We start from the raw sequence: 15241 nt of genomic DNA, 5'->3' as shown, positions 1-15241 counted from the left end.
ATCTTTTAGCAGAAACTCTGCAAGCCAGAAAGAAGTGGCAGGACATATTCAAAGTGATGAAAGGGGAAAAACTACAACCAAGATTACTCTACCCAGCAAGGATCTCATTCAGATTTGATGGAGAAATTAAAACCTTTACAGATAAGCAAAAGTTAAGAAAATTCAGCACCACCAAACCAGCTTTACAACAAATCCCAAAGGAACTTCTCTAGGCAGGAAACACAAGAGAAGGAAAACACCTACAAAAACAAACTCAAGACTGTGTCATCGAACTTCTGACATGCTGACTAGAGGGGGAGCGAGTTCTCAGCGCGCTTTTCGTCACGTCTGGTGTCTTGAATCGGATGGGTTGGACCTTGTCTTGGGATCTGCGTTTTCTCCATCTGGGTAACAAGGCTCTCAGGCCCTCTGTGCTTTGTTCCTGCTGGGCCACCTGGTGATGATGGCGGAAGAGTAAGACGCGGAGATCGCCTTCCTCCCCACGGATACACCAGAAATACATCCACACGTGGAACAACTCCTACAGAACTCCTACTGAAGGCTGGCAGAAGACCTCAGACCTCCCAAAAGGCAAGAAACTCCCCACGTAACTGGGTAGGGCAAAAGAAAAAACAGAGACAAAAGAATAAGGACGGCACCTGCACCAGTGGGAGGGAGCTGTGAAGGAGGAAAAGTTTCCACACACTAGGAAGCCCCTCCGCGGGCGGAGACTGCGGGAGGCAGAGGGGGGAGTTTCGGGACCGCGGAGTAGTGCACAGCGACGGGTGCGGAGGGCAGAGCGGGGAGATTCCTGCACAGACGATCGGTGCCGACCGGCACTCACCAGCCCGAGTGGCTTGTCTGCTCACCCGCCGGGGCGGGCGGGGCTGCGAGCTGAGGCTCGGGTTTCGGTTTTGGACGGAGCTCAGGGAGAGGACTGGGGTTGGCGGCTTGAGCATAGCCTGAAGGGGTTGGTGCGCCACGACTAGCCGGGAGGGAGTTCGGGGAAAAGCCGGCACCGGCCGAAGAGGCAAGAGACTTTTTCTTCCCTCTTTGTTTCCTGGTGCGCGAGGAGAGGGGTTTAAGAGCGCTGCTTAAAGGAACTCCAGAGACGGGCGCGAGCCGCGGCTAAAAGCGCGAACCCCAGAGACGGGCGCGAGCCGCGGCTGAGGGCGCGAGCCCCCGAGACGGGCGCGAGCCGCGGCGGGAAGCGCGAGCCCCAGAGACGGGCGCGAGCCGCGGCTGAAACCGCGGACCCCAGAGACGGGCGGGAGACGCTAAGGCTGCTGCTGCCGCCACCAAGGGGCCTGTGTGCGAGCACAGGTCACTCTCCACACCCCTCTTCCGCAGAGCCTGTGCAGCCCGCCACTGCCAGGTTCCCGGGATCCAGGGACAACTTCCCCGGGAGTACGCACGGCGGGTCTCAGGCTGGTGCAACATCACGCCGGCCTCTGCCGCAACGTCACGCTGCCTCTGCAGCCGCAGGCCCGCCCCGCACGTAGTGCCCCTCCTACCCCCATCCCCCAACCCCCGGCCTGAGTGAGCCGGAGGCCCCGAATCAGCGGCTCCTTTAACCCCGTCCTGTCTGAGCGAAAAAACAGACGCCCTCCAGCGACCTACACGCAGAGGCAGGGCCAAATCCAAAGGTGAGCTCCTGTGAGCTGTGAGAACAAAGAAGAGAAAGGGAAATCTCTCCCAGCAGCCACAGAAGCAGCGGATTAAAGCTCCACAATCAACTTGATATACCCTGCATCTGTGGAATACCTGAATAGACAAGGAATGATCCCAAATTGAAGAGGTGGAATTCAGGAGCGAGATCTATGATTTTTTTCCCTTTTCCTCTTTTTGTGAATGTGTACGTGTATGCTTCTGTGTGAGATCCTGTCTGTATACTCTTGCTTCTACCATTTGTCCTAGGGCTCTATCCGTCCATGACTTTTTTTTTAAAAATTCTTTTTCTTAATAATTAAGTTTAATTGTAATAACTTTATTATACTTTACCTTCGTTCTTTCTTTCTTTCCTTCCTTCCCTCCCTCCTTTAGACAACGAATCACCCCAAATTGAGGAGGTGGTCTCAGGGAGCAGGATTTATGATTTTTCCCCCTTTACCTCTTTTTGTGAAGGTGTATGTGTATGCTTCTGTGTAAGATTTTCTCTGTATAGCTTTGCTTCCAACATTTGTCCTAAGGTTCTATCCGTCCCTTTTTTTTCTAAATATTTTTTAATTCAATAACTATATTATACTTTATTTTATTTTTACTGTATCATCTTTCTTTCTGTCTTTTTTTCCTTCTTTCCCTCCTTCCTTCCTTCCTCCCTCCTTCCCTCCCTCCCTCCTTTCTTTCCTTCTTTGCTTCTTTCTTCCTTCCTTCCTTTCCTCCTTTCCTTCTTTCTTTCCTCATACTTCTACTAATTCTCTCTACTTTTTCTCCCTTTTATTCTGAGCCGTGTGGATGAAAGGCTCTTGGTGCTCCAGCCAGGAGTCAGGGCTCTGCCTCTGAGGTAGGAGAGCCAACTTCAGGTCACTGGTCAACAAGAGACCTCCCAGCTCCACATAATATTAAACAGCGGAAATCTCCCAGAGACCTCCATCTTAACACCAGCACCCAGCTTCACTCAACGACCAGCAAGCCACAGTGCTGGACAACCTATGCCAAACAACTAGCAAAACAGGAACACAACCCCACCCATTAGCAGAGAGGCGGCCTAAAATCATAATAAGGCCACAGACACCCCAAAACACACCACCAGACGTGAACCTGCCCACTAGAGAGACAAGATCCAGCCTTATCCAGCACAACACAGGCACTAGTCCCCTCCACCAGGAAGCCTACACAACCCACTGAAACAACCTTAGCCACTGGAGACAGACATCAAAAACAACGGGAACTACGAACCTGCAGCCTGCAAAAAGGAGACCCCAAACACAGTAAGATAAGCAAAATGAGAAGACAGAAAAACACACAGCAGATGAAGGAGCAAGATAAAAGCCCACCAGACCTAACAAATGAAGAGGAAATAGGCAATCTACCTGAAAAAGAATTCAGAATAATGATAGTAAGGATGATCCGAAATCTTGGAAGTAGAATGGACAAAATGCAAGAAACAGTTAACAAGGACCTACAAGAACTAAAGATGAAACAAGCAACGATGAACAATGCAATAAATGAAATTAAAATCACTCTAGATAGGATCAATAGCAGAATAACTGAGGCAGAAGAACGGATAAGTGACCTGGAAGATAAAGTAGTGGAAATAACTACTGCAGAGCAGAATAAAGAAAAAAGAATGAAAAGAACTGAGGACAGTCTCAGAGACCTCTGGGACAACATGAAACGCACCAACATTCGAATTATAGGGGTTCCAGAAGAAGAAGAAAGAAAGAAAGGGACTGAGAAAATATTTGAAGAGATTATAGTTGAAAACTTCCCTAATATGGGAAAGGAAATAGTTAATCAAGTCCAGGAAGCACAGAGGGTCCCATACAGGATAAATACAAGGAGAAACACGCCAAGACACATATTAATCAAACTGTCAAAAATTAAATACAAAGAAAGCATATTAAAAGCAGCAAGGGAAAAACAACAAATAACACACAAGGGAATCCCCATAAGGTTAACAGCTGATCTCTCAGCAGAAACCCTACAAGCCAGAAGGGAGTGGCAGGACATACTGAAAGTGATGAAGGAGAATAGCCTGAAACCAAGACTACTCTACCCAGCAAGGATCTCATTCACATTTGATGGACAAATTAAAACCTTTACAGACAAGCAAAAGCTGAGAGAGTTCAGCACCACCAAACCAGCTTTACAACAAATGCTAAAGGAACTTCTTTAGACACGAAACACAAGAGAAGGAAATGACCTATAGTAGCGAACCCAAAACAATATATAAAATGGAAATAGGAACATACATATCGATAATTACCTTAAATGTAAATGGACTAAATGCTCCCACCAAAAGACACAGATTGGCTGAATGGATACAAAAACAAGACCCTTATATATGCTGTCTACAAGAGACCCACTTCAGAACTAGAGACACATACAGACTGAAAGTAAGGGGATGGAAAAAGATATTCCATGCAAATGGAAACCAAAAGAAAGCTGGAGTAGCAATTCTCATATCAGACAAAATAGACTTTAAAATAAGGACTATTAAAAGGGACAAAGAAGGACACTACATAATGATCAAGGGATCGATCCAAGAAGAAGATATAACAATTGTAAATATTTATGCACCCAACATAGGAGCACCTCAATACATAAGGCAAATACTAACAACCATAAAAGGGGAGATCAACAGTAACACATTCATAGTAGGGGACTTTAACACCCCACTCTCACCCATGGACAGATCATCCAAAATGAAAATAAATAAGGAAACACAAGCTTTAAATGATACATTAAACAAGATGGACTTAATTGATATTTATAGGACACTCCATCCAAAAACAACAGAATACACATTTTTCTCAAGTGCTCATGGAACATTCTCCAGGATAGATCATATCTTGGGTCACAAATCAAGCCTTGGTAAATTTAAGAAAACTGAAATTGTATCAAGTATCTTTTCCGACCACAACGCCATGAGACTAGATATCAATTACAGGAAAAGATCTGTAAAAAATACAAACACATGGAGGCTAAACAATACACTACTTAATAATGAAGTGATCACTGAAGAAATCAAAGAGGAAATAAAAAAATACCTAGAAACAAATGACAATGGAGACACAACGACCCAAAACCTATGGGATGCAGCAAAAGCAGTTCTAAGGGGGAAGTTTATAGCAATACAAGCCCACCTTAAGAAGCAGGAAACATCTCGAATAAACAACCTAACCTTGCACCTCAAGCAATTAGAGAAAGAAGAACAAAAAAACCCCAAAGCTAGCAGAAGGAAAGAAATCATAAAAATCAGATCAGAAATAAATGAAAAAGAAATGAAGGAAACAATAGCAAAGATCAATAAAACTAAAAGCTGGTTCTTTGAGAAGATAAACAAAATAGATAAACCACTAGCCAGACTCATCAAGAAAAAAAGGGAGAAGACTCAAATCAATAGAATTAGAAATGAAAAAGGAGAAGTAACAACTGACACTGCAGAAATAAAAAAAATCATGAGAGATTACTACAAGCAACTCTATGCCAATAAAATGGACAATCTGGAAGAAATGGACAAATTCTTAGAAATGCACAACCTGCCAAGACTGAATCAGGAAGAAATAGAAAATATGAACAGACCAATCACAAGCACTGAAATTGAAACTGTGATTAAAAACCTTCCAACAAACAAAAGCCCAGGACCAGATGGCTTCACAGGTGAATTCTATCAAACGTTTAGAGAAGAGCTAACACCTATCCTTCTCAAACTCTTCCAAAATATAGCAGAGGGAGGAACACTCCCAAATTCCTTCTACGAAGCCACCATCACCTTGATACCAAAACCAGACAAGGATGTCACAAAGAAAGAAAACTACAGGCCAATATCACTGATGAACATAGATGCAAAAATCCTCAACAAAATACTAGCAAACAGAATCCAACAGCACATTAAAAGGATCATACACCATGATCAAGTGGGGTTTATTCCAGGAATGCAAGGATTCTTCAATATACGCAAATCTATCAATGTGATAAACTATATTAACAAATTGAAGGAGAAAAACCATATGATCATCTCAATAGATGCAGAGAAAGCTTTCGACAAAATTCAACACCCATTTATGATAAAAACCCTCCAGAAAGTAGGCATAGAGGGAACTTTCCTAAACATAATAAAAGCCATATATGACAAGCCCACAGCAAACATCATCCTCAATGGTGAAAAACTGAAAGCATTTCCACTAAGATCAGGAACAAGACAAGGTTGCCCACTCTCACCACTCTTATTCAACATAGTTTTGGAAGTTTTAGCCACAGCAATCAGAGAAGAAAAGGAAATAAAAGGAATCCAAATTGGAAAAGAAGAAGTAAAGCTGTCACTGTTTGCAGATGACATGATACTATACATAGAGAATCCTAAAGATGCTACCAGAAAACTACTAGAGCTAATCAATGAATTTGGTAAAGTAGCAGGATACAAAATTAATGCACAGAAATCTCTGGCATTCCTATATACTAATGATGAAAAATCTGAAAGTGAAATCAAGAAAACACTCCCATTTACCATTGCAACAAAAAGAATAAAATATCTAGGAATAAACCTACCTAAGGATACGAAAGACCTGTATGCAGAAAATTATAAGACACTGATGAAAGAAATTAAAGATGATACAAATAGATGGAGAGATATACCATGTTCTTGGATGGGAAGAATCAACATTGTGAAAATGACTCTACTACCCAAAGCAATCTACAGATTCAATGCAATCCCTATCAAACTACCACTGGCATTTTTCACAGAACTAGAACAAAAAATTTTGCAATTTGTATGGAAACACAAAAGACCCCGAATACCGAAAGCAATCTTTAGAACGAAAAAAGGAGCTGGAGGAATAAGGCTCCCTGACTTCAGACTATATTACAAAGCAACAGTAATCAAGACAGTATGGTACTGGCACAAAAACAGAAAGATAGATCAGTGGAACAGGATAGAAAGCCCAGAGATAAACCCACGCACATATGGACACCTTATCTTTGATAAAGGAGGCAGGAATGTACAGTGGAGAAAGGACAGCCTCTTCAATAAATGGTGCTGGGAAAACTGGACAGGTACATGTAAAAGTATGAGATTAGATCACTCCCTAACACCATACACAAAAATAAGCTCAAAATGGATTAAAGACCTAAATGTAAGGCCAGAAACTATCAAACTCTTAGAAGAAAACATAGGAAGAACACTCTATGACATAAATCACAGCAAGATCCTTTCTGACCCACCTCCTAGAGTAATGGAAATAAAAACAAAAATAAACAAATGGGACCTAATGAAACTTCAAAGCTTTTGCACAGCAAAGGAAACCATAACCAAGACCAAAAGACAACCCTCAGAATGGGAGAAAACATTTGCAAATGAAGCAACTGACAAAGGATTAATCTCCAAAATTTACAAGCAGCTCATGCAGCTCAATAACAAAAAAACAAACAACCCCATCCAAAAATGGGCAGAAGACCTAAATAGACATTTCTCCAAAGAAGATATACAGAATGCCAACAAACACATGAAAGAATGCTCAACATCATTAATCATTAGAGAAATGCAAATCAAAACTACAATGAGATATCATCTCACACCAGTCAGAATGGCCATCATCAAAAAATCAAGAAACAATAAATGCTGGAGAGGGTGTGGAGAAAAGGGGACACTCTTGCACTGCTGGTGGGAATGTGAATTGGTTCAGCCACTGTGGAGAACAGTATGGAGGTTCCTTAAAAAACTACAAATAGAATTACCATATGACCCAGCAATCCCACTACTTGGCATATACCCTGAGAAAACCAAAATTCAAAGAGAGTCATGTACCAAAATGTTCATTGCAGCTCTATTTACAATAGCCAGGACATGGAAACAACCTAAGCGCCCATCATCGGATGAATGGATAAAGAAGATGTGGCACATATACACAATGGAATATTACTCAGCCTTAAAAAGAAATGAAATTGAGCTATTTGTAATGAGATGGATAGACCTAGAATCTGTCATACAGAGTGAAGTAAGTCAGAAAGAAAAAGACAAATACCGTATGCTAACACATATATATGGAATTTAAGGGAAAAAAATGTCATGAAGAACCTAGGGGTAAGATAGGAATAAAGACGCAGACCTACTGGAGAACGGACTTAAGGATATGGGGAGGGGGAAGGGTGAGTTTTGACAGGGCGAGAGAGAGTCATGGACATATACACACTAACAAACGTAGTAAGGTAGATAGCTGGGGGGAAGCAGCCGCAAGGCACAGGGATATTAGCTCGGTGCTTTGTGACAGCCTGGAAGGGTGGGATGGGGAGAGTGGGAGGGAGGGAGACGCAAGAGGGAAGACATATGGGATCATATGTATATGTATAGCTGATTCACTTTGTTGTAAAGCAGAAACTAACACACCATTGTAAAGCAATTATACCCCAATAAAGATGTTTAAAAAAAAAAAAAAAAAAAAAAAAAACAAACTCAAAACAATTAAGAAAGTGGTAATACGAACATACATATTGATAATTACCTTAAATGTAAATGGTTTAAATGCTCCAACCAAAAGACACAGATTGGCTGAATGGGTACAAAAACAAGACCCATATATATGCTGTCTACAAGAGATCCACTTCAGACCTAGGGACACATACAGACTGAAAGTGAAGGGATGGAGAAAGATATTTCATGCAAATGGAAATCAAAAGAAAGCTGGAGTAGCAATTCTCATATCAGACAAAATAGACTTTAATAAAGACTGAAAATAAAGAGATAAAGGAGGATACTACACAGTGATCAAGGGATCAATCCAAGAAGATATATCAATTGTAAATATTTATGCACCCAACATAGGAGCACCTCAATACATAAGGCAAAGGCTAACAGCCATAAAAGGGGAAACTGACAGTAACAAAATAATAGTACGGACTATTATTAATTAATAGTAGGGGACTTTAACACCACACTTTTACCAATGGTCAGATCATCCAAAATGAAAATAAATAAGGAAACACAGGTTTAAATGACACATTAGACACAACGGACTTAATTGATATTTACAGGATGTTCCATCCAAAACCAACAGAATACACTTTCTTCTCAAGGGCTCATGGAACATTCTCCAGGATAGATCATATCTGGGTCACAAATCAAGCTTTGGTAAATTTAAGAAAATTGAAATCATATCAAGTATATTTTCTGACCACAACACTATGAGACTACATATAAATTACAGCAAAAAAAACTAAAAAATACAAACACATAAAGCTAAACAATATGCTACTAAATAACTAAGAGACCACTGAAGAAATCAAAGAGGAAATCAAAAAATACTTAGAAACAAATGACACTGAAAACACGACCACCTAAAACCTATGGGATGCAGCAAAAACAGTTCTAAGAGGGAAGTTTATAGCAATACAGTCCTACCTCAGGAAACAAAAAAAATCTCAAATAAACATCATAACCTTACACCTAAAACAACTAGAGAAAGAAGAAGAACAACAACAAAAAAACCCAAAGTTAGCAGAAGGAAAGAAATCATAAAGGTCAGATCAGTAATAAGTGAAAAAGAAATGAAGGAAACATTTCTTTTTCACCTAAAACAACTAGACAAAGAACAACTAAAGAAAGAAGAAGAAGAACAACAAAAAAACCCAAAGTTAGCAGAAGGAAAGAAATCATAAAGGTCAGATCAGTAATAAGTGAAAAAGAAATGAAGGAAACGATAGCAAAGAATAAAACTAAAAACTGGTACTTTGAGAAGATAAACAAAATTGATAAACCATTAGCCAGACTCATCAAGAAAAAATGGGAGAAGACTCAAATCAACAGAATTAGAAATGAAAAAGGAGAAGTAACAACTGACACTGCAGAAATACAAAGGATCATGAGAGATTACTACAAGTAACTATATGCCAGTACAATGGACAACTTGTAGGAAATGGACAAATTCTTACAAAAGCACAACCTTCCGAGACTGAACCAGGAAGAAATAGAAAATATAAACAGACCAATCACAGGCACTGATATTGAAACTGTGATAAAAAATCTTCCAACAAACAAAAGCCCAGGACCAGATGGCTTCACAGGCAAATTCTATCAAACATTTAGAGAAGAGCTAACACCTACTCTTCTCAAACTTTCTAAAATATAAGAGAGGGAGGAACACTCCCAAACTCATTCTACAAGGCCACCATGACCCTGATACCAAAACCAGACAAAGATGTCACAAAAAAGGGAAACTACAGGCCAATATCACTGATGAATATAGATGCAAAAATCCTCAACAAATTACTAGCAAACAGAATTCAGCAGCACATTAAAAGAATGATACACCATGATCAAGTTGGGGTTACCCCAGGAATGCAAGGATTCTTCAGTATATGCAAATGAATCAATGTGATACACCATACTAACAAACTGAAGGATAAAAACCATATGATCTTCTCAATAGTGCAGAAAAAGATTTTGACAAAATTCAACACCCATTTATGATAAAAACTCTCCAAAAAGTAGGCATACAGGGAACCTACCTCAACATAATAAAGCCATATATGACAAACCCACAGTCAGCATCATTCTCAATGGTGAAAAACTGAAAGCATTTCCTCTAAGATCAGGAACAAGACAAGGTTGCCCACTCTCACCACTATTATTCAAAGTAGTTTTGGAAGTTTTAGCCACGGCAATCAGAGAAGCAAAAGAAATAAAAGGAGTACAAATCAGAAAAGAAGAAGTAAAACTGTCAATGTTTGCAGATGACATGATACTATATATAGAGAATCCTAAAGATACCACCAGAAAACTACTAGAGGTAATCAATGAATTTGGTAAAGTTGCAGGATACAAAATTAATGCACAGAAATCTCAAAAAATCTGAATGAGAAATTAAGGAAACAATTCCATTCACCATTGCACCAAAAGGAATAAAATATCTAGGAATAATCATACCTAAGGAGACAAAAGACCTGTAGGCAGAAAACTATAAGACACTGATGAAAGACATTAAAGACAATACAAACAGATGGAGAGATATACCACGTTCTTGGATTGTAAGAATCAGCACTGTGAAAATGACTATACTACCGAAAGCAATCTACAGATTCAATGCATTCCTATCAAACTACCAATGGCATTTTTCACAGAAATAGAAGAAAAAAATTTACAATTTGTATGGAAACACAAAAGACCCTGAATAGCCAAAGCAATCTTGAGAAAGAGAAACGGAGCTGGAGGAATCAGGCTCCCTGGCTTCAGGCTACACTACAAAGCTACAGTAATCAAGACAGTATGATACTGGCACAAAAACAGAAATATAGGTCAATGGAACAGGATAGAAAGCCAGAGATAAACCCACGCACCTATGGTCTCCTTATCTTTAATAAAGGAGGCAATAATATACAATGGAGAAAAGACATCCTCTTCAACAAGTGGTGCTGGGAAAACTGGACAGCTACATGTAAAACAATGAAATTAGAACACTCCTTAACACCATACACAAAAATAAACTCAAAATGTATTAAAGACCTAAATGTAAGGCCAGACACTATAAAACTCTTAGAGCAAAACATAGGCAGAACACTGTATGACATAAATCACAGCAAGATCCTTTTTGACCCACCTCCTAGAGAAATGGAAATAAAACAAAAATAAACAAATGGGACCTAATGAAACTTAAAAGCTTATGCACACCAAAGGAAACCATAAACAAGACAAAAAACCCTCAAAATGGGAGAAAATATTTGTAAACAAAGCAACTGCCAAAGGATTAATCTCCAAAATATACAAGCAGCTCATGCAGCTCAATATTAAAAAAACAAACAACCCAATTCAAAAATGGGCAGAAGACCTAAATAGACATTTCTCCAAAGAAGATACACAGATTGCCAACAAAAATATGAAAAGATGCTCAACATCATTAATCATTAGAGAAATGCAAATCAAAACCACAATAAGGGGCTTCCCTCGTGGCGCAGTGGTTGAGAGTCCGCCTGCCAATGCAGGGGACACGGGTTCATGTCCTGGTCTGGGAAGATCCCACATGCCACAGAGCGGCTGGGTCCGTGAGCCATGGCCGCAGAGCCTGCGCGTCCGGAGCCTGCACGTCCGGAGCCTGTGCTCCACAACGGGAGAGGCCACAACAGTGAGAGGCCCGCATACCGCAAAAAAACAAACAAACAAACAAACAAAAAAACACAATAAGGTATCACCTCACACTGGTGAGAATGGCCATCATCAAAAAATCTACAGACAATAAATGTTGGAGAGAGTGTGGAGAAAAGGGAACCCTGTTGCACTGTTGGTGGGAATGTAAATTGATACAGCCACTATGGAGAACAGTATGGAGGTTCCTTAAGAAACTAAAAATAGAACTACCATATGACCCAGCAATCCCACTACTGGGCATCTACCCTGAGAAAACCATAGTTCAAAAAGAGTCATGTGCCACAATGTTCATTGCAGCTCTATTTACAATAGCCAGGACATGGAAGCAACCTAAGTGTCCAACAACAGATGAATGGATAAAGAAGACGTGGCACATATATACAATGGAATATTACTCAGCCATTAAAAGAAACGAAACTGAGTTATTTGTAGTGAGGTGGATGGACCTAGAATCTGTCATACAGACTGAAGTAAGTCAAAAAGAGAAAAGCAAATACCGTATGTTTACACATATATATGGAGTCTTAAAAAAAATGGTTCTGTTGAACCTAGGGGCAGGATAGGAATAAAGATGCAGATGTAGAGAATGGACTTGAGGACACAGGGTTGGGGCAAGGGTAAGCTGGGACGAAGTGAGAGAGCGGCATTGACATATATACACCATCAAATGTAAAATAGATAGCTAGTGAGAAGCAGCTGCATAGCACAGGGAGATCAGCTTGGTGCTTTGTGACCACCTAGAGGGGTGGGATAGGGAGGGTGGGAGGGAGATGCAAGAGGGAGGGGATTTGGGGATATATGTATACGTATAGCTGATTCACTTTGTTATACTGCAGCAACTAACACACCATTGTAAAGCAGTTATACTCCAATAAAGATGTTAAAAAGAAAAATAAATAAATAAATATAAGCATGAGTTTGCTGTCTTAATAGTTAGAATCCTCATAACTAATATGTCTTAAAATTTTTGATTTACTACTTGGAATGTTGCAATTTTTACTGTGTCATTGTAGGAAATACCGACTTACTGCGATGATTGACCCCAGCCCCATTCAGCATTTTTGCACCTATCAGAACAGCATGAATAATTGCCCAACGTTGAAGCGCTCCTAATCATATCAGAGGAGGGCTATTTTCAAAACTCCTTTACTGATAAAACCTGACACCTCAAGTATTCTCAGTTTCTGAGTCAACATAGTGTACTTTAATTTAATGCTTTTCATTTTATGAGAAAATGTTTCTCAATCTACCCAAAAAGCAAATTTATCTACTTTTTCCTTTCCAAATTCATGTTTTTTCAAGTATAAAAATAGAATAACATAAAGTCAGGTAGTTCTATTCAATTATTGAATAAAATTCTACAGACCATTTTGGAGAAGCCCATTGCAGGAGTCAGATTTTTTTTCTTTAACAATGCCTTTTGCCATATATTAGATTAAATTGTATTTTCCTAATTTGATCTGCAGACTAAAACAAAAGCAAGTTATATGAAATGAATAATAAGAATTTGGTTTATCTTGTAATTTCTGATCTTAATTAATCATAAATGAATATTACCTTCTAAACACTTAAAAGTCATTTTATCAACATATTTGCCAAACATCCAGAGGAGTAGTCTTTTATTTATTATAAGGTTTTTTTCTATAGTACCTGATATGCAAATATAGTCTAGTAAAATATGTCAAAATGTTCTTCATAAACTCACTTTATCATCACAATAGCTCCCCATCTAACATTTATTCTCATTGTCATAATATACTTCTAGAGAAATCAAAGTTTTTATTGGTAGTTGTAAATGACTTTTCAAATATGTCTAAGGGATAATCTGTGATTGAATAATCACTGGTGATTCCCATTTGGTTATGGGCACCTTAAATTACTGAATCTGAGGCTAGGTGTCTTTCAACATTTCTGGAAAAGTCTCAGCCACTACCTCTCTATTGGATTTTCCTGTTTCTTTATTATCTCTTTCTGGACCTTGAATTAGACAAACACAGGACCTGTCCTCCATGTTTAACAATATTTTCATTTTTCCACTTCTTCATCTCTCTATGCTACAATCTAGTAGTTTCTACAGGCTGCTTATCCAGTTCACTAATTATTTCTTCATTAGAAGTTTGAGTATTTCATTAAGCTTTTAATTTCAATGATTACTTTTCATCTTCTAGAAGTTCTATTTTGTTCTTTTACAGATCTTCCTGTTTGTTTTTTTATAATCTCTTGCTCTTTACCCATGTTTTCAATTCCATCTTTTATTTCTTTAAACATATTAGATGTACTTCTTTTATATTTGGTGATTCTAATATGTCTTGTGACTTTTATGTGTAAGCTAATATTCGTTGGGGCTCCATCAATGGTTTTGTGAGACCTAGTATGAGGATGAATTCCTCCAGAGAGAAATTGAGTTTGCTCCTGCTTTGCAATTTATTATTTTTAAAATAGATATGTAATGTTTCATGGTTTTGACATATAATTTATTCATCACTTCTCTACTGACAGAGATCATGGGGTGGGGCATAAAAGTATTGTGTATTTCTTCTTCTTAGTATGGATTACATTTTGAGGGTTGTTTTTTTTTTCCCTCAGTTGAAATGTTAGATAACTGTGAAACACTGATACAACCTAACACATCCCTGTGACTAATGATGTAAGATACTATCTTAGCCTGAGAAGCATCATTCCCCAAACAACTGTACTAATTACCCATTCTGAAAATGTAAAGAACTGTCATATCTTTATATCAGACGGCATCAACCTCTCATAAGAGCTAAACTTACCGACTCTATGTATCAGAAACGTTTTGAAGTACCCATAAGTATCAAATCATTCAATCTTCACAACACTCTTAAAAAGTGTGTACAGCTGAGTTGTAATGGGTAATTTGCTCTAGACACTACTGTGTTAGGCTTTCTGGAAGCAGAAGCTAGCACAGGGATTCAGGAACATAATTTCCTGAGAGTGTACTTACCACTCTTCAAGAAAGCCTGTAGCAAATGCCGGCAGGGGGAATGAGCTGAGTCTAAGCCTGACCCACAGGCGAAGGGCAGGGGATGGTAATGGTGGCAGCTGTGGTAGTGGTCTCAGAGTCACGTCAACCAAGGGTAATGGTCTAAACTGGGTCGCAGGTGTAAGCTGTTAGCAGCTCTGAACCATCTGGGGTTTAGGTGCAGAGGGACATAAGGGGAATCTGGGTTGAGTACCAGCAGTGTCTGCTGCAGTCACATAGCTGGGAAGGGGAAAGTGGGGCTCAAAGCCAGATCATCTGGCGCCAGTTTTGCACTACTGCCGCTACAGGGCCTCCTGCAAACTCTGCTTCTGCTGCCTTCAAACACCTCAATACTGTCTACGAAGAAGCCTCTGACTTGCCAAGCCAAGCACTGCCTCCAATTTCCTAGACAGATAAGAGCTTTTTGACTGGAGAAAATGTTGTGCCCATTTAATTCAGAGGTTTCAAGACCAATTCAA

Source organism: Phocoena sinus, chromosome 8 (genome assembly GCF_008692025.1).
Source record: "Phocoena sinus isolate mPhoSin1 chromosome 8, mPhoSin1.pri, whole genome shotgun sequence".
NCBI classification, from domain to species: Eukaryota; Metazoa; Chordata; class Mammalia; order Artiodactyla; family Phocoenidae; genus Phocoena; species Phocoena sinus.
Note: the sequence above shows the minus strand (reverse complement) of the source record.